Here is a 20221-nt window from a genome sequence, read left to right on the forward strand (position 1 = left end):
ACCAACAGTTGTCAAGCCAACAAGGAGATGGAAGAAATGGGTCTTGGGAAAGAGGCATCCATGGGGGAAATCCCAAGCTGGCCATCAGAATGCTTGTGGATTGCCAAGTGAGTACAGGGATGTCCCCCAAATGCCAGCCATTATTGGGCTTGTTGGAGGAATTGCTCGTAGTACATTATGGCAAAGAAGGAAAATGCATGGCTGCCACAGTGGTTTGGCCTGTACCATGAGTAACTTGGCTGGCTGCTGATGCCCAGCTAGAGGCTGAAGCCCAAGTTGGAGAGTGAGAGGAAGAGCTGAGATTAGAGAAGGATGTGTGGTTGTCTCACTATTCTGCTGGCTTTGGGGCCAGAAGACAAGGTTGGAGAGCAGGACAATCAGTTGGAGACCTCAGCATGCCATTTTTGCAAAGCTAGGAGGGCATAAGCTGCCTTATGGCATAAGGGCTGAGCACTTGTGACAAAGCCTGATGGGGATGCTAAGAGGTGGGATCCCTGAGAAAATGAAAAGATTGAAGAGGAGGATGTTATGATTGACAGTGAAATGGAGGAAATGGCCGTGCCTTCTGACACTAAATACAAAGGGAAGCAAAGGCACAGCAACAGCCACTCGAGCTAGTGGGGTAGGCCCCAATTTAGGAAACATTCCTGATGAGAGGATATACACCCACTGACCTTACTGATACAGCTGTCATGTTCCAACAAAAGGCCCGAGGGAGATGTCCAGGCATGGTTAATGCAGCTATGGGAAACAGGAGGTCATGGCATTTCTCGGACAGGGCAGAAGGCAAAGAGAATGAACAACATCACCACCTGCCCTATCCTCTGGCAGTATCTGCAAGGTGTTAGGAAGATTGAAGTTATGCACTTATAGTTTGGATTATTCTAGTCTGCAAGAAAGCTTGACCCAATGAAGAGATACCCTCTGGGCACACAGGATCCTGACAATGCATAGAGGAGGTACAAGAATTCTTAGGGAGTTGGAAACAAGACTGAACATCTATGCCCCTGTCGAAGGCCCTGATAAGGCCACATTCACTGCAGAAACAAAAGCCAAGATACTCCAGTCTGCCCTAGCACCTGGTATGGGACCTTGATATCCATGGGTCCCACACCATGATAACCCAGCATAATAGAAAGCATTTACAATGCTGGGAAATCTGTTGCTGATCTGGGGGCAACTTGACAGATCCTGAGAATTGGTACAGGTTATGGGAGAAACCTAAGATAGGAGCTCAGAAAACCAAAGGGTTATCCCAATCAGCTATAAGGGGTCCACATAAAAGTCACCCTGAAACAATGTGGCTTGACCACCTTGCTTCTGGAACCCCACCTCGCATGATAGACTGGCACCCCAACACTGTGTTGGTCAGCCAGGAGAAAAGATGAAAACCTAAACAACTATTCAGACCTGCCCATGTGCCCCTACAATTCCTGATGTCCTACCTGCTTCAATAGGGGCCTTAGGGTACATCCCATTCAGGACAGGTGCCTCCCATGCCCCAGGTATGAGGCAGAGCAAGATTCCCTCCAGGTAAGGGCCACTGGAGGTGATGGGAAGCCTCAAGTTGATTTCACTATTCATTGGTCCCTAAAAATAAACAGAAAGTGATGGCTGTGGTAGATACTGGAGCCAAATGTACTCTACTACCTGGTAACCCTCTAGGTTTTCTGCTCTCCTTAATGCTATAGGCAGCTATAGAGCATGGACAGTTATGGGCAGAAAGGTGCCTTTAACACTACAAACTGGGCATTCTCCCCCGTTAGACTATGAAGCTTTTATTTCTCTGATACCAGAGAACATATTGGGTACTGCTATCCTACCAGGTTAAACCCTACAAATTCTGTAAGTGAATCCTGCCTTTAGGTTAGAGAAATCAAACCAGTGTTGAAGGAAAATGCCAACTGGGAACAAGTAATCTATCGCCCCTGTAACTGTCAAACAATTTAAATGGCCTCAGGGGTTGGGCAGAAGCATAAGAAAATAAGAAACTATCTAAGAACTGCACTGAATGGGTATTGTATGCCCTGCCCACAATGTCTTCAACAACCCAGTATGGCTGGTGAAAAAAAGCCAGATGGTTCAGGGTAGATGATGGTGGACTACTGAGAAGTAAACAATGTAATCCCCTCCCCCTCAATCCCTTCCACCGTACCCACCCTTGCTACGACCTTGGATACCTTGGACATGGTCCTACAAGTGTTCCATGCTGTGCAGACTTACCAAATTCTTTTTCCAGTACATCCCTGGCTGCTGAGCCACAAGATTGATTTGCTCTTCCGTGGGAGAGGCAACAATGGACCTTTCAAGTTCTTCCCCAAGGCTATATATGTGACAATATGTCATCTGATGGTACCAGACCTGTCCCTATTCTCCACCTCAGTAAAATGAGCCCATTACATTAATAATAGAACGTTAACATCTGAAGACTTGCCTCCCCTACAAGGTATTTTGCAGATTTTGCTGGAACATCTATGAGGGACAAGATAGGTAGTGAACCAACAGAAAATTCAAGGCACAGGCACCACCATAAAGTTCTGGGGAATCATTTTGTCAGGTAAGATGTGAATTGTCCTAGAAGCTATGATAAGACGCAAACTGATGCAACTCCTAAGAACATAAAAGAGATACAAACCTTTGTAGGGCTTTTGAGAACTTGGAGGACTTTTGTTCCTTGTGTGGCATGGTGCTTCTGTCCCCTATGTCACCTGGTAAGTAAAGGGAACATATGGAATGAGAGATCAGAGCAGCAAGCTGCCTTTGCTAAGACAAAACATACTAGAGAAGTGGATTAGAGCTCTGCCCAGGGCTATCATTTGAATTAGATGCATCCATGACTCTGGAAGGTTTGTGTTGGACATTGTGACAGAGACAACAGAAGGAGAAAGTACCCCTAGGATTTTTTTTAAGATTTTTTTTTTATTTATTCATGAGAGACACAGAGAAAGAGGCAGAGACAGGCAGAGGGAGAAGCAGGCTCCATGCAGGGAGCCCGATGCGGGCCTCGATCCCCTGACAGGGATCATGCCCTGGGCTGAAAGCAGATGCTCAACCTCTGAGCCACCCAGGCATCCAATCAATCCAGCGGTTCGGTATGTGAGCAGCTGCCCCTGTCTAGCATGGTAGGTATTGCCATGGTGGGTATCACCACTTCAGGGAGAGGATTGAAAATCCCTAAAGCACTACATTAAGGAAAAACAAACTAAGACTAGTGTTCTTAATTTGTCTGATCTTAAAAATACTAATCCAAAAACCCTTGCCTGTGGCACACACTATCAATAATATTGGGCATCAATATTCTTTTTTGGTTAATCAAACTGTGCAGGTAGTCCATCAAGCTGCTGACCAAAGGATCCAGGAAATACCATCATCAGAGCCATGGGTGGCTGTGTTTGGGTTGGGATGGGCTCATGTGGCTCACCCTGGGTTCTGGATGTTTGAGCACCAAGAAGCTCTTATGCTGGGAACAGAAAAATCACACTAAACAGAACAACCCAAATATATCAGGGATACAGGAGAGATAACCCAGGAACTATATAGTCATTCTGTCAAATCAAAGGATGGCAGCTGGTTTGGCACTGACTGGTATGGCCTCTCAGGTATTTATTGGGTAACCCCAAATGGGACCCAGTGGTTATGAGGCACAAATCTTTGGCCACGGCTTCCTCCTGAGTGGTTGGGTCCCTGCGCTCTGGGTTTTCCCTGGACACAGGGGGAATCCACCCCACATTAACAAAAACTGCCAGCCCATCTCTCAAGGCACATTTTGTTTTCCATTGGAGCAATCACTTAGCCACTGGCTTTGTCCCCACCATGGGCCTGCAGGACATCATAGCAAACATAGAAGCCCCTACTAAATTCGCCCAGCAAGCCTTAAATGATGGTCAGCAAAACCTGTCTTTATCAAACCCTGAAATGCATCCAGTGAGAAAAACTGTCCTCCCAAATGGGATGACCTGGAGCATCATCATTGCTTCACAAGGAGGCACGTGTGCCCTTCTCCAAACAAAACGTTGTGTGTTCATACCTGATGAGTCTGCTCACGTATCATCTTTATTGAATCACATAAAAATATCAGAGAACACTGAGTGATCTGAACCCCAGCCTAGGGACTTAAGTCAATGATTTAAAGCATGGGGTTCTCTGAAAAAAAAAATCGTTACTTATCTTAAAAGTCATTATCTTAATCTATGTTTTCTACGCTGTTAGACTGTCGCTGTGGTACCTGCCTCCTGTGCAGCCAGACAGCCACCAGACTAGCATCTTCCAGCTAATAAAACGTCTTGCTGACTCCTCACTACACCTTATAAAAGAAAAGGGCATAAGATATTCTAAGAGTCAGTCAGGAGAAAAAGACTGTCAGAGGAGGTCATCAAGAGGACTTGACTGTGGGTTGACCCATGAGCCACACCTGGGCAGTCGGAGGCTCCTCGTCCCCTCCTCTGTCCTTGAAAGGTACATTCTGCCCACGGTTCCCACAGTCGGTGCCTCTTCAAGGGCTATGAGAGAGCAATGCGTCGTTGAGACTCTCTGGAGGGAATATGTGATGAACCCAGGTAAAGCCTCTATATAAACTTTTGAGATTCTGGTGCAGAGATCTACTTGTGGCGTGGTGGCCCAGGACCAGCCTTGTGTGTAAGTTCCCTGGCTTATTAAACCTGTCACCTCCCAGTCTGGAGGGGCTGCCTCTGTGGTCTCTCCTTGGCCTCCATGTTCACGAGCCACTTTCAGAATTTGCTGGGAAGCCCCCAAGCTTGCGAACCAACGCTTTCATTCTGGCAGATAGATGGTTTTCCCTTGTGTGTTCCATTTTATCAAAAGTAGCCTGAGTCTCAGAGAACTTAAGTGGCTTGGCCAAGGTTCCATAAATAGCAGTGTCAGAATTGAGGCCTGAATACTGATTTTCTCTCTTTTAATATCATGTTCTTTCCATTTATTCCTTAGTGATAGGAGAATATGGAGTATAAACCTTCAGGTCTCTCTAAACACTTAAGAAGGTGCATCCCAGAATGACAATTGATAGTGAGATCTTGGGTCAATCTGCAATATAATTTTGAAAAGGAGAGTACTGGAGAAATTAGATTAACTTGCAAGGGACATGCCATCCTTCTCTTTTTTTTTTTTTTTGTAAGATTGTCTTTATGTGTGCCAAACATTCCACACCACTGAGAGCTATTACACAGATTTCTAGTCTAATTGGTTTGTATGACAAGAGATTGTGATTTAACTTTCTCATCTATTTGGAAGGGGAGCTTTCTCTTCAGTGAGTATCCTGCAAATCTCACAAAACCAGCCAAGCCTAGAAATCCAGGGGCTTATTTCTTGAACTCCATGGTTCAATAAAGATGCATACCCTATTGTTATTGTTGAGAGCCGCCCCCTCCCCCCACCACAAAAAAAAAATACGTCTTGGACTGGTTGAAGTCTGACACAGATGAGCACATAGCAGCTTGCCAAAAATGACACCCTTTTCATCCTTTATTTTATTTTTCTTCTTAAATCAGGCCACATGAAGAATCATTCAGCTAGAGCCAAAGCTCATCAGCAGATTTCAGAACTGCCTAGGAAACTGCCACACCAGTGTGAAAGCCACCACCAGAGCGAGCGTCACAGCATGTGCTACATAAGCACCTTCCTTTCCTCCAGGTGGCATCAGGGCTGTGTTCTCTAAAACTCATTAGCAACCTGTGCAAGACCTCGTATTTAGTAACCAGAGCACCTCCTTGTTGGTCCATCCATGAATGAGACAGAAGTATCAGCTCTGTGAAATGCAAGTGGCTTCTTGGCTTCCCAAGTAAATAAGCAGAGCCTCCTGATGGTATGTGCACATGCCCACACCGACAGAGGAGAGTAGAGACGTAGGTTTTAAGTTCTTGCTAGAAGGCAGAAAAAGAGGAAGTTCTTAATGCGTTACCCGCCTGCTCCTCCCCCTGCTACATTTTTAACTACACATTTTCCCCCATTAAATCAGAATTGATGAAACCTATATCACTGTAGTAATATCTGAAAATTGAAAAGCACATTGAAAAATAATAATACCATTGACTATACAAGGCAATTTCTTCAAATCGAGTAATGATGTGATGTGTGTGGTTAACCGTATCTACGCAGGAAGTGGTTTTATTTTAAAGTTCTTCTACTCACCCCACCCCTTGTCTTTCTTCCCCCCCCCCCTCCGGTATTGAAATTAAGCAGCATCCAACATAGGCCTACTCTTACGACATGTGACTTGACTTTAGTGTTTTCCGTTTTTGTTGAGAGTCATTAACAGTTGGAAGTTGATGGCAGATTCAATAACAAGCAATCACTGAGAAAAGGTAAGTAAATTTTAACTTTATATTGAACAGGAAACTTAAACTTCAAAATGTTTGGTGGTATCCTATGCTTTTGTGTGAACACGCGATCATTTCTCCAAAAATGTGTTTTTACGTGTGATTAAGACATCTGTTTGTTTCGTTTGGTGTAGAAAGATTATTCTTTTCCTATTTGCAACTGTCAAGTTCAAAAGTCCTTTACCAGATATTATACATGAAGATCATTCACTAGGGTTTTATACTAAAATGTTAATGCAGACTAAAGTATATAAGCTTTAGTTTGAAAGTGCTTTTAAAAATAACTACTAGAGAAAATTTGAGACTTTGCATCTTTAACTGATCATTTTACAACAATTTATACTATTCAGGATCCAGATAATGAAAGAGAAAAAGGTGCTTTGTAACAGTAGGAAATAACATCTGAATTGCAATGTGAAATATATCCACCATAAAGTGTGTTATATTAAGTTAGCATAACAAACCCTTGGAAAGGTGTAGTTTATTAAATGTGTAGTTGATTCAAGAGCTATTAACAAGCAGGAAAGTTTTAAAATCTGAAAGCTCTCTGTTATGACATTTCAGGATTTTTTTTCCCCTAAATTGTATTTAAGGTATAGGGTGAAAGGAGGGCAAGTTTCTATTTCATCAGTAAAACTGTCTGTTAAAAAATGCGGTCACAGCAGACTTTATTGAAAGTTACTTTTGGGAGATTAGGGGCAAATTAGAGATATAATTCTGCTATTTATATAATTATAAAATTTTCCTTCTTTGGGATTTTCCAAAATAATAACCTCAGAAATGAAAAGGATTTGTTGACCATAAATGATGAGAACTTCTCTTTTGTATTGACTTCTGGCTTTTACAAAATGTCTTTGTGTTCTGTAACATATGTCCAAAAAATATAAAATACTGCTAATTTCAGAGAGAAATACCTAAAATAAATCCGAGTGTAGATTTTTGAAAGAATTTTAATAAGAGCTCCAGATATGATCCACTCTTCTCTAATATTATTTTTATTGTGCTGTTGAATGGGGGAAGAGATGGCCCCACAACACCTATTTTTTTGCGTGTGTTATTAAAAAAAATGCTTACAGGGTTGATAAATGGCAACAATTCTTTTCATATTATCTTTTATTGAAAGACACATATAAATGTTTTTTGATATGGTCAATTTAGTAGGAAATTATTTGGCATATTAGTACACTCTATTTTAAGACCTCCTCAATTGTCAATACTGAGGCTAGCTACTTGTTGACTATTAAAAGAATCACACACACACACACACAAAAAGAGATTGGGACGTGGTGTGCAGTACATGTTTTATTGTTAGAGTGTAAGAGACCCTGGTAATATGTATTTGCTTTGATATTCTGATTAGCTTTTCAACTGGTTACATTTCCCCACAATGGAAAGCATTATTTAAATCTGTATTCAATATTGTGGTTCTGAACCTCTGTATCTACAGAAGCTGTATAATTCAGATAGTTTTGGTTGATATGTTATTACTTTATTCATTTTATTACAAAAGAACATCACATGAATAAACATATGTAGTACTTACATATTAGCAAGAGTGACTATCCCCATAAGCATTTGGCACTGAAGAAACGTCCACGGCAGTTTTTTAAGCCATTTCATATTTTTAAAAGCCGAATTCTTTGTTAAATGATTGTTTCTTGTAGGAACTGTCAAATTAAAATACAAATACCTTATGACGTATGTGTAAAACTAAGAATGGATTACATAGCTTAGTATGGATTTATAAAGAGCAACAATTAGAGATGTTAGACATATAAACTAAGATATTCTCAGAATTGTTTGTGAAAACAAGTAATGCATTATCTCTTGAATACGCAGACCAAATTTTAAAGAGAGTCAATTACAAATGAGGTACTAGAGGTTACTATCCCTTTATATATTTTAAGTGAATAAATAAGAAACACATTTTGGTGAAATGAAACAATGCAGAGAATCTCATTTGGAAAGTAATTTCGAAACTGATTTATTAAAAGTATATCATGCTTTTCCACTTGGGGCCAGCATTCAACAAAACTCAGAAAGGAGACTTTTTTCCTTTGATATTCCTCCTCTCTTTTTGAATGCTTTGTTTTGGAGTGGTCTGCTCTGTCCCTAACTTAGGGTCTCGCAGCCTTGGTACCTAGAAGGACAGACCCAACTTGTCTCCTTTCTTCTCACTTCCATGGTCCTTAAAATTTACTCATTCTATTTTCCAGCATTTAGAGGACCTGCTAAAAATAATCTATGCTCACAGAAGGAGTCTACAGAGGTCTGTTTCTTCTTACCTCTTAGCCAGGCCTTCCCTCCTTGGTGTAATTTTAATAAAGTCTCTCAGCAGACAGGATCCAAAGGAATACCTACATGTTGAGGACTCCAGTCAAGTGAAGAAAATGATACCATGGCAAATAGTTGGGGTGGGGGTGGGGGACAGATGGGGGCAAGAAGAGTGTTTTGTTAACCATTGGTACCGTTATGGTATTTAAACACAGAGTGTCTTATACAAAAGGTCCATAGAGATGCATGCCTTTCTCTAAGATATCGCACTATGTCTTAACACCATTCTGATATTCCCATACACTGAGAAAATATTTAACATAATCAACTGTTCAATATATATGTATTTTTAAAAATAATTTAATATTCTGAATTTAAATCTTTGGGTACCAGGAGCATATGTTTTTGCACCGCACAATAAATGTTATACAGCTAGACTTTCAAATATACTTATAAGTATTTTAAAGTTTGGCTTAGAGTTGGCAAAATGCCTAAGTTTTCAAATGATAGAAAATGAGTTAAAATTAGCTTAGGCAATGGAGATAGGCTTTAGTTTGTAGAACTGAAAAATCCAAGGAAAACCAAGGCAGGGTGAAATCCGGGAGTTCACACAGGGTTGTTAAGATTGGGTTGTATTTTCTTCATTCCTTAGCTTGCTTCCCCGCCCCCCCCCCACCCCTCACCCCAGCCACCATGCTATAAGCCCTCTTTGACAGAAACTCACAGAGTTGATAAGAAAGCTTTAGGTTTACATTTGACCCCTTCAGACTCTGTTGCAGAGGGTTGACTTTCTCCTATCACCACAGTAAAGGTCTCAGATTGAGATCTGATTGGACTGAATTTTGTTGGATGACCATGGTAGAGGTAACTATGGACTCTAAGACACAAACCTTATGAGTGACCTGACTAGGTCCTTCTCTTGCACCAAGGAGCCTCCACCTGGACCTGCAACACATGTACTCTTAGCTGAATGCAGGTGTCTCCACATAGAAACTAAATGCTTTCCCCCGAAGAAATGAGATTTTATTTCTTATAGGTAAAACCCACAGAGCTCTGCTTCACAGCCACATTTAAAAACATTGCTTATTCAAATTCTCCAAACTTGATAATCAGACAGAAATAATTTAAAGGTAGGACTGAATGAAGCAAGTGTTTCAATTAAACTGAATTTTAAAGTATTTTTCAAGAACCACAGTCTCGAACACTTGTCTCGATATTTTTCTTCTATAATTTTATAATCTAGTATGATTGTTATGTTAATAATTATACTACAGGGTGCCTGGGTGACTCACTTGGTTGAGTGTCTGCCTTTGGCTCAGGTCTCTCTCTCAAATAAATAAATAAAATCTTAAAAAAATAATTATAACACAAGTGAAATTTGTCCAGTAAGGTGAAAAAAAAAAAGTAAAGAATGTTCTATGAGGATTCAGAAATTCATGAAACATTTTGTATTCTTGTTATGTGCCAGTTAATAAACTAGAGAATTTCCAGGTGTTATATCATGTGATGATATCCTATCAGAGAAATCAGGACAGTTTGGGAGGAAAGATTTGTCATAGTTTTCAGAGAGAGCTAGGGTTTGGAAATTGAGAAACATCCCAGGGAACAGGAAGGGGGTATGTCCAGGCACAAAATGTCAGAGAATTTCTGAGGAAGGGTGGGCTGTTTAGTTTTGTTGCCTACGAGTATAGCAGTAGGGGCTAAGGTCAGTAAGGCCAGTTGAGATCTATTAATAGAGTGGACCTGCTGAGCACATTGTGACGCAGGGTTGTTCCTGTTAAGCAGAGGGAATACATGATTGGATGTCCACGTTTTCCCTCTGGGTGGGGTATCCAGCCTCGGGATTTATTGGCTTCTGCTAGACCTCCCTGTTGGTGGCTTGCTCTTCAGGGTAGTTTCCAGAAATGGCTGCAGTCGATGAAGGCAGACATCCCTGTCACATAGGGTGCCAGCCCCCCTCCTCAGAAGCATTGAGGTCCTTAGACAGGTGGGGCTATAAGGAATTTTTTTTCAGTTTACAAAAATATCTTTGTTTTTTTATTATTTGTTTTGAACTTAAGAATAGGTGATGCAGCAAGATGGTTGAAAATCAAAACCTACATAGAAAAATTTTAGAAAAAAATATCTTTCTGGCATTTCCATTTCTCTATTCTCTCTATTCTATATTCTCTAATATACCTCTATTCACCTCTATCTTAACCCAATAGGCTACCACTTTTCATAGTTATTTTTTTAATCTTTCACAGTTGCATATATGCATATATATAATGTATATGCATATGCCCTCCTTTATTATATTAAAGGTAGCATATTATACACTTCTCTGCTTTGCTTTTTTTCTTTTAGTAATATCTTAGAGATACTTCCATAGCAAAATAAGAAACTGTTCAATTCTCTCTCTCTCTCTCAGTTTCCACTGTGTGGGTGTATCATAATTTATTGAAAGAATCATGGGTGTCTTCAGTTTTTGCTCATTCAATAATTGTGTTAATGAAATTGTGTGTGTTCTAAAATATATCTATGGGATGAATTTCCAGGGATACTATTTATTTATAAGCCAAGAGATAAAATCATTTTGGTAGCTATTGCCATGTAACTTCAGGTTGGTTGTAACTTTTTGAACTCCCACCAACACTTAGTGAGATTGCTGGTTGAAGCTCTGTGGCTTCTTTCCAATGGATTGGTACTGCCAACCTTTTGAAGTTTAGCTAATCGGCAGAAAATTGTATCTCAATAGAGTTTTATTGATATTTCTGTTATTATGATTGAGATTGAGCTTGTTTTTAGAAGATTAAGGGCCTACTTGTTTTTCTTCTTTTTAAAAAATATTTTATTTATTTATGGGGGAAGGGGAGGAGAAGAGGGAGAAGGACAAGCAGGCTCCATGAAAAGTGTAGAGCCTCCCCTGGGGCTGGATCTCAGGCCCCTGAGACCATGACCTGAGCCAAAATCAAGAGTTGGATGCTTAACCAACCGAGGCAGCCAGGTGCCCCTACTTGTTTTTCTTAATAAGGTAATGTATCTTTTCTCAATTGTACGATTAAGGTGCAAAAGCATTAGTGGAGTTCAAGCCTTAGAAAGAGGTGTCAAAGGATTAAGAAATTAGGGATAACTTATGTAAAATACTCTTTTCGTAAGTCTTGAAATAGGTAGTAGCTAAGAAAGGGATGAAACATGAATGTTGGGGTGAAGGAGAAGAGAAAGGGAATGGAAATAAAGGAAACAAAGGCAATATATTCAGGAAGCCACCAAGGTCTTAGAGACTAAGGGAGATGGGTGTAATCATAACCTCAGGTAGATAAGTTAACCTGAAACAGGAGGGCGAGCACTTTCATGAGTGTTTATGTGGATGATGGGATATGGAAATGCACTGAGGAGATGAAGTTGAGGAAACATAGGCTTCATGGTTTCTATCTCTTCTGAAATCGTAGGAAAGCCTCTTTGATTAGAGGAAATATTTATGGAACACCAAAGAATAAACAGAATATATTATTGTTAAATTGGCCTTGTTGACTACATACAATACTATTGTGGGCTTAAAATTGATTCTCTCTTTTGATGGGCATCAACCCAACTCAATTCAATCCTGTAAATAATCTTGAGCTCTAAGTACACTGTGATATGCTAGGAATTACTGGGGACACAAAGAATCAATGTGCTGTCCAGCCAATGAAAACTTTTTAGGTAGTTTAGTGGCTAAACACAATAATTTAGGTGTAAATCTATATGTATAAATGAAGTGCTAGAGAAATATCACAGGACATTTTATTCTCAGAGTCCCAGGCTCATTGTGCCAAATCCAATGGTCATTTATGTGTCTTCATATTATCTACTATGTGAGCTGAACTTGATGCAATTGAACATTCCTTCCCTCTTGAACCTCTCTCTTCATTTGACTTTCTGGGATATTTCATTCTTTCAGTTTTTCTCCAAGTTAACTGTCCCCATTTGATAAATTTTCTTCATCATTCAACTCTAAATATTGGAATGCCTTTAACTCAGTTTTCAGATTTGTATCTTTTTCGTTTTAGCCTTTGTCTTCTAGGTTTATTCCTAGACAAAGGTCTCACAGTGCCATGATTTAAAATATCTGTATCCTCATTAGATCTCGAGATTAGAACGTTTTCTTAGCATTATAACTAAAAATGCAATTGGCTACTCATCATCTTCATTTGAATGTCTCATAAATATCAAGGTGAGTATGATCAAAACTAATCCTGTACTTACTGCCTGCTTGCCCTCAACCCAACTTGCTTCTTCCCTATTTTCATCCATCTTAGTTAATGGCACCACCATTCATCTATCTGTTGAGGACAATAAACTAGAATTACTGTCAGCTGTATTCTTTCCCACACATTTCCTACCCCAAACCACATTCAATTTATCAGCAATAAGTAGAGCCTACAAAATATTGATTTAGCTCCCATTATTATGTTTACTTAACTTTTTCAGTAGTGGCTCGCACAAAGTTGTATATTTTTTTCAGACTAATGGTTCTTTTTTGTTGTTGTTAATCTCTTGTTTGTTGGTTGTTTGTTGTTTGTATAATGAGTTTTCTTAAAAAAAAACTGCTAAATGAATACACTACGGTCTGTGGCATGTAGTATAACATCACAATTTTAGATAAAACTGCACTCACCGATTCACTTTCTATTTTCAAGGGAGAGAAAAATCATACAAAATATATGGAGCAACATGTTTGAGTGAATTCAGGAAGGTTGAAGAGGTGGCAACTTCTAGAACTTTCCACTCAGGTGTTTTTTTGGCCCTAAAGATGTTTTTCTGTACTATAATTGATTATTAATTACTCTTTGTGGGCAGGAAAACCATAAGTCTCACAAACATTAAAAACATTGGTAGGGGAAATGATACAGAAAAAAAAAAGAAATTTAATAAGTAAAAGAAACATTTCTATGTTACATTTTATACACAATTTATTTTTTATCAAATTATTGCTATTACTTATGTGAACCAATTTATTTTATCTATTCACATATTTTTTTATTTATAGATGTTGATTGTATACCTTGGGCTTTTATTTAACAACTTTTCTTGTAGGAGGAATTAATTAGACATTAAGCAAGGGGTAAAATGTAAACTTAAATATCCCAAAATCAGTTACTTCTTATCACCTCTTTCACTGATACCACAGAATCTTCTTGACTCATCTCCCTGCTTCTACTTTTCATACCACAGTTATTTCCCAAGAAGTACCCAAAGTGAACTTCTTAAGACATAAATCCTACACCTTTACCAGTAGAAAAAACTTGTGACTTTCTATTATATTTCATTATATTTCAAATTAATGCCATCCCCTTTCGTGATTTGCAAGGCCCTCTCTTTCTCATTACTTTGCTTGCATTTTTCTAAATAGCATTTTGGATATGAGGAATTATTATTTTTTGTCAGCTGGCTTAGTAACTATTATTTCCAACTTACACTAAATAATCTATGAACATATTGACCTTGTTCTGTTTTTTTTTTTTTTTTTTTTTGCTCCTGAATATCTAGAACCTAGAACAATAGCAGGCATATAATAAACATTCAATGAATATTTGATTAGTGAAAGAATAAGTGACACAAAAGTTGACTCTGGATTGTAGAGTCAGAAAAGGCTTTCTGGGGATTTGTGACTTTTGCGGGTCTAAAGAAATAGGGTAAGTTTAGGGGAAGAGAAGCTAAAAACATATTTCAAACAAATGACACTTGATGAGTGTGTTTTGAGTAACTTTGCAGTGATGAAAGGTTGGATTGAAAGCTTGGATTCATTATATACCGTAGTGCCTTTCTGAAACTCAAATGATCCATCATCTGAAAACAGATTGCTATAAACTGATGGAAAACAGCACTCACCTCATTTAAATTTTAAGCTATTTTACTTAAAGCATTAATTTTGTGTTTAATTTTTTTAAATGTAGAAAACTTTTTGTTCTAGTCCCACTGGTGTAATGCTGAACTTAGAGTCAAATGAGATCTCTGCTTAAAAGAGTTCTGAAAGATAGAACGCTCAGGAAATTGGGTGCTGAGTCAAGGGGAAATTTTGTTTCTGCTTATTTATTTTTCTGCATTAGTTAATTTTATATTAAAATGTAAAAGCTAGAGTCTGAGCAATGGAACCCTTATTCATCTTTCTGCTAAAGACACTAAGAAATCAAGTAGTCTGAGCTTCTATATAATATTACCAATTTGTCCCAGGATGGTTGCCTTAAGTGGAATATAGGAGGAAAAATGAGTGTCAATTGCCCCAGTGGTGTCTCCAACACTGTGGGAGGTACTACGGTGTTACAAAATATAGATAATATTTTCTCACTCTCAAGATGCTTGCAGTGGCACGAGACATTCATCGAAATAAATTAGAGTGGCATTGTTATTAATGATCATCAGAGCTATGACTATGATACTACATATAATGCATGTTATACAGCAGGTGTTTTGCATACCTAATAATATTTGATAGCCACAAAATCATGTAAAGAAGTTAGTACTTTCATTTTAAAGATAAGGAAGTTAAAGGTAAGTGGCTAAGTACCCTAATTTACAGAGCTAAGTGGTAGAGTAAGTCATGATGTATGGGCATCATGGGTTTAATCCATGACCAAACAAAATCCATGTTATTTTCACCATGCCATGCTACAATTTTGAAGCCGATTTAGTGTTAGCAGTTAAGCAATGTTGGCCTTCATTCTTGAGGCCCTCGAGTCTGAAAAGGTCTAAAAGGATCCTGCTTTGTTTGCTATCTAAAATGATGCCATCTGTGGAAAACCTATTGTTTCCTGCATGTATTGCCTTTTGTGGGGGATGTTCTACTAGTGAGGAGGAAAACATTTTCTGCCTTGGTCTCTGTCATATTCTCGGTGCCTTTTCTATTTCTCTTTTCTTTCTCCTATAGGCCTATGTCTCCCATCAGCCCGCAAATACCCCAAATAATTTTCTAGACTATGCTGTCGATTATAGCAACTAGCCACAAACGGTTATACAGTATTTGAAACGTGCCTTGTCTAAATTTAGTGTAAAATAACCAGATTTTAAAGACTTAGTACAAATAAAAAGAATGTTAATATTTTCATATTTATTGGATATGAGAAATTATAAAATTTTGACATAATCGAATTAAATAAAATACATTATTAAAATTAATGTCACCCATTTCATTTTTCTTCTCTAATGAGGTTGCCAGAATATTTAAATTTCCCCAGTTACCTGGCCTGAAAACAAATAAATAAATAAATAAATAAATAAATAAATAAATAAATTTATTCAAATATAGTCCTTAAAATTCTATCTTTGCCCTTGGCCTTTCTCCAAATATTGCTCCTCATTTTCAGTTGTCCCTTGATACCACTCCATGGAATCCCAACAGTATTTCAGGCTGAATATGTCTCAAGTTAGCCCCTAATATACCCACAGAATTCTACTCTTTCTCCCGCTAACTTCAGTTAAGATGTCCCTATTCCTCCGAGCTGTTCCCGGAGCCCTGCAGCCCCCTCCGCGGAGCCGCCGCCCGAGGGGAATATGAATAATAGTGAAAGGGAATATAAAGGAAGGGAAAAGAAATGTTGGGAAATATCAGGAAGGGAGACAGAACATAAAGACTCCTAACTCGGGGAAACGAACTAGGGGTGGTGGAAGGGGAGGAGGGCGGGTGTTGGAGGGGAATGGGTGACGGGCACTGAGGTGGACACTTGACGGGATGAGCACTGGGTGTTTTTCTGTATGTTGGTAAATTAAACACCAATAAAAGTTAATTAAAAAAATAAAATAAAATAAAATTAAAAAAAAAAAAAAAAAAAAAAAAAAAAAAAAAAAAGATGTCCCTATTCCTGAAATCTCCTAAATGAGTAAGCTTGGAATCTCTGTGAACTCCTGTGTGCTGCTTAATCCATACATCCAATCGATTGCCATGTTTTAGGGGTAACCATTCCTTCTCTCCATTTCATTTATTGTCATAGTTACTAATTTGGTCATCCATTAAGTCTTGTCTAGACTATGGCCAAAGGAGTCTTAGTTGCTTTCATACTCCTGTTTCTCTTACTCCTTTACTTTGCCTATTACAGATTCACTTTATGTCTTCAGGGTGAGGGTTGGGTTCAAGTTAATTAACACAAGTAAGAATATCTATTATCTACTTATTTTCTATTAGAGCTTGAAAAGTGGTTTTATATACATTATTTTATGTGATTATCCAGCAAGCTAGTATGAAAATCAGGACTTTTTCATAGATTTAATAGAAGAAAACAATTATAGATAGAAAAAATATAGAAAAATTGAATTGTTTCAGGACATGTCAAGAGCATATTTTTCCAGAGTGTTTTCTCATTTTCTGAGCCTGAGTTCTTAATATCTTACTATTAATAAAAAAAAAAAAGTTCTAGAACAGAATTTGGTCAATTGATTGGATAGAAAGAAGAGAATAAATGCTCCTACAACATGGCATTTGGGGCCTGTCTGAAATCTCTGGGCTCCACTGCTTGCTAGATATCATCCATGGTATTTTGTGCAAGTTACTTAATCTCTTGAAGACTGAATTCCCTTATCTATATAAAGGGGGGTTTTCTCACAAGATAAATAAGGAAATAATGTATGGAAAGAAATTTGCCTAGTTTGTGGCACAAAATAATTGCTTTAACAAGGTTAAATGTAGTGTGAATAGTAGCTCTAGTAGTAGCCATTTTTATCAGGTTGTCTAGAATCCAATGATGACCATATTTTTCCTTCATTATGATATAAAAATCATGGCAGGATAATTCTGGTTTATTTCAATTCTGAGTATTATGATAAGATTATGAAACTCATCAAGAGCAATTTCTTGCTATTAGTTTCATTTCCTCAATACAGCTGCATGGGGGAATATAGTATAGCCATGTGGGGGAGAAGAAAGAAAGCTCTTTTCTTGTTTATTTACCAGTTTTTGGTTGATATGGAAATTTTCCTACAAGCAGCTCAAGATGTGTCCTCACCGAAAATATTCTTTAATTTTGAAGAATTAACTAACATCCTTCACACAGAACAGTTTAAAAAGTGGTAGGCAACCATTGGCTCTTGGACTTGAAATTAAAATGAAGCAAAGAAAAACTACAGATAAGGAGAGAGAAAAAAAGTAGAATTCTCCTCATTCATTTTTATTTTATATCTATTTTTTTCCAGGGTGGTAAGGTGGCGACATAAATGGTTCATGAGGCAGATATGCTGGAGTCCTAGCAAAGTGATTCTGAAAAGGAAAAATAAGAAAGAAATTTGGAAGGCCCAGGGTCTAGGTTGCTAATCTGGTTACGAGGAGAGTTAGAAGTGTTTTTGATGTGTATATTGTTTTTTTTTCCCCCCTGGGGAAATCTGCTGAAGATTCTATGTATGGACGTTGAATGAATACATCAATCTCAGTCCTAATTCTGAAAGCAGTCAGTGTTAGGGCGTTGGATTAATGAGAGCAGGTGTGGTGGTGGGAAGCGATTGAACAAATTCTCAGGGGCAGTGGTGCTGTCCTTGGAGAACTGGCTCTAGATCCTACAGGCCAGAGGGCTTTACATTAGAGGTCTAGCTTTGAGAAGGGGGATTAGCAAGTGGGCCATGGTTTCAAGGTGAGAAATCAGCATGAAGGGAAGACTAGGACTGGTCAGTATGGTAGATGGGTAGAGTATGATTTGAGGCTGGGAAGACGGGGAAGGTGAGATGCAGTGATTGCTCTCACTTCCTCTGACCATGAGGCACTGTATCCTAGGTCCATTTGGCCTACAAAGCACAAGCAGCTTGAGCTGCTTTCACATTTTGATGTGAAGAAAGTGGGAAAAAAAAAATCCAGTGACACTGGGGACTGGGGATCACAACCATTGTAACATAGTGGCTAACCTGAACTTGTTGGAAATGCTCATGGTACTGGGAGAATTAGAGACAGAGGATTTCAGGCAGACACCAGATGCTTGTAATGCTCTCCATACAGTGCAGAGCAACCCTGACAAATAGAGTGTCTGGTTTTAAAGAACCCACGGTCAATTTGGTCAGAAGAGACACACAACTCAAATAGAGAATAGAAAACAATAGAAGTCAGGATGTGATTATCTGCCAAAATGTAGTAGGAACAATAAAGGAGGTCAGAGCAGGGAGGGGGGAAAAGAAGAACTTGCTTAGCAATAGCAAAGAGCACAGCTTACTCTTTGTAATTTGAGATCATGCTGAAAAAGTCACACAAATAAATGAAATAGTATTACTCTCTGATGAGTAATATCACTTTCTAAACCAGTGGTACAGATACAATCTCTTGGTTTTGTTCTCCATCTCTACTCCTATCAGCTTGGATTGAAAAATAACAAAATATATTAAATGATACAGATTCAACATGTAGCAGAAACTGCTGTATCCATACAACAGAGGAGCAATACTCCTAGAGGTGATGGCACCATGGGTCACAGTGACAAATGCCCTCAGACCAGTTTGGATACTTATGGAGATAGAGTAGAATGGGAGAGAAGCTCTGGATCCGAGAGAAGCTGCTCTGTTTACAGGATGTAGAAGCTGCCCACTCCCAGCTGACTGTTACCACACATCCTTGACTAGTTTTCTACATCTTCTGATTTTTCAAGGGAAGACACAGATCTGCACCTTTTTTTTTTTTTGAGTAAAAAATCCTCATTTTTCAATTGGAAACTGATTCAAAACATTCTAAAACATTGTTCAGGCCCAACAACATATGTCCGTGGGTTGAATTTGGTTGGCAGTCTGCCGGTTTTCCACCTCTTCTTGAATTTATAGCTGCTCTTAAGAAAGCAGGAGCAGAGTGTCATGATTAGAAAGAACTAAACTTCTCCAAATAATTTCCATATACAGAATAAATCCTAATAAAGGCTCAGAGACTCACTAGCACATTAGATTATTTGACAAAAAAAAATCCATTTTTGTATAAATTTTGCATTGAGGTCCTGGTTTTGTTTGCGTAACTTTCATGAGTGGGTTTATTTTCCTAACTTGAAAGAACTGATTCTGTCCTATTGCTAATGCTCCTCAAAGCATTTTTTAACCATTAAAAAATGTCCGCAAAAGGTTAAGTCTTCTAAGTCATAGTAGATATGGTCATCCTTAATTGGCCTGATATTTTCAAAGTCACATGATATAAGATATGGACCAGAACATGTACACTTGCATGGGTGCATTGTTGTAGGGGAGATCAAAGAGATTTGTATGCCTTAGGTGGTGATGGTAATCGTAACAACAGTTTGAACGCAGGCACACGTCCACTGGTACACACACATGCACATGTGAAGTCCACAGTGTGCTGGATGAGGAAATGTAGAATGGGTGGGGATGGCTGTATAACCCATCTCATCATACATATTATCTATTAACAGATCAGCATCACTAAGTCTCAGAAGTAGTTACAACAAAGAATGTAAGTAAATAAAGGGAGGACAGAAGGAAAAAAAAAAAAAACACTGTTCAATGATTTTAAATAAAATAGATAATCCTGATAGCCATTTTAAAGTTCTAGATATTTTATACGTTCCCTTTTGACTTCAATGTGGCCAAGCCAAAATTCTATATTTTGCTTTGTGAGGAGCCTAAATTAAAGATAGATATTTGGCTATCCTACTTCAAATTATAGTAACACTGAATTAATTGGAACCTAG

At 38.5% G+C, this 20221-nt stretch overlaps 1 protein-coding gene across 1 annotated transcript in view; it reads left to right on the forward strand.

Annotated features, from left to right (window-relative positions):
- Positions 1–6230: 6230 nt before the first annotated feature.
- ARHGAP15 (Rho GTPase activating protein 15) overlaps positions 6231–20221 on the forward strand; it is a 610515-nt gene continuing 596524 nt past the window's right edge. Inside the window, exon 1 of the mRNA XM_041739999.1 lies at positions 6231–6317. The gene's annotated coding sequence lies outside the window, so the exon portion shown is untranslated. The remainder of the gene's footprint in view (positions 6318–20221) is intronic.

Source organism: Vulpes lagopus, chromosome 24, assembly GCF_018345385.1.
Source record: "Vulpes lagopus strain Blue_001 chromosome 24, ASM1834538v1, whole genome shotgun sequence".
Lineage (NCBI taxonomy): Eukaryota > Metazoa > Chordata > Mammalia > Carnivora > Canidae > Vulpes > Vulpes lagopus.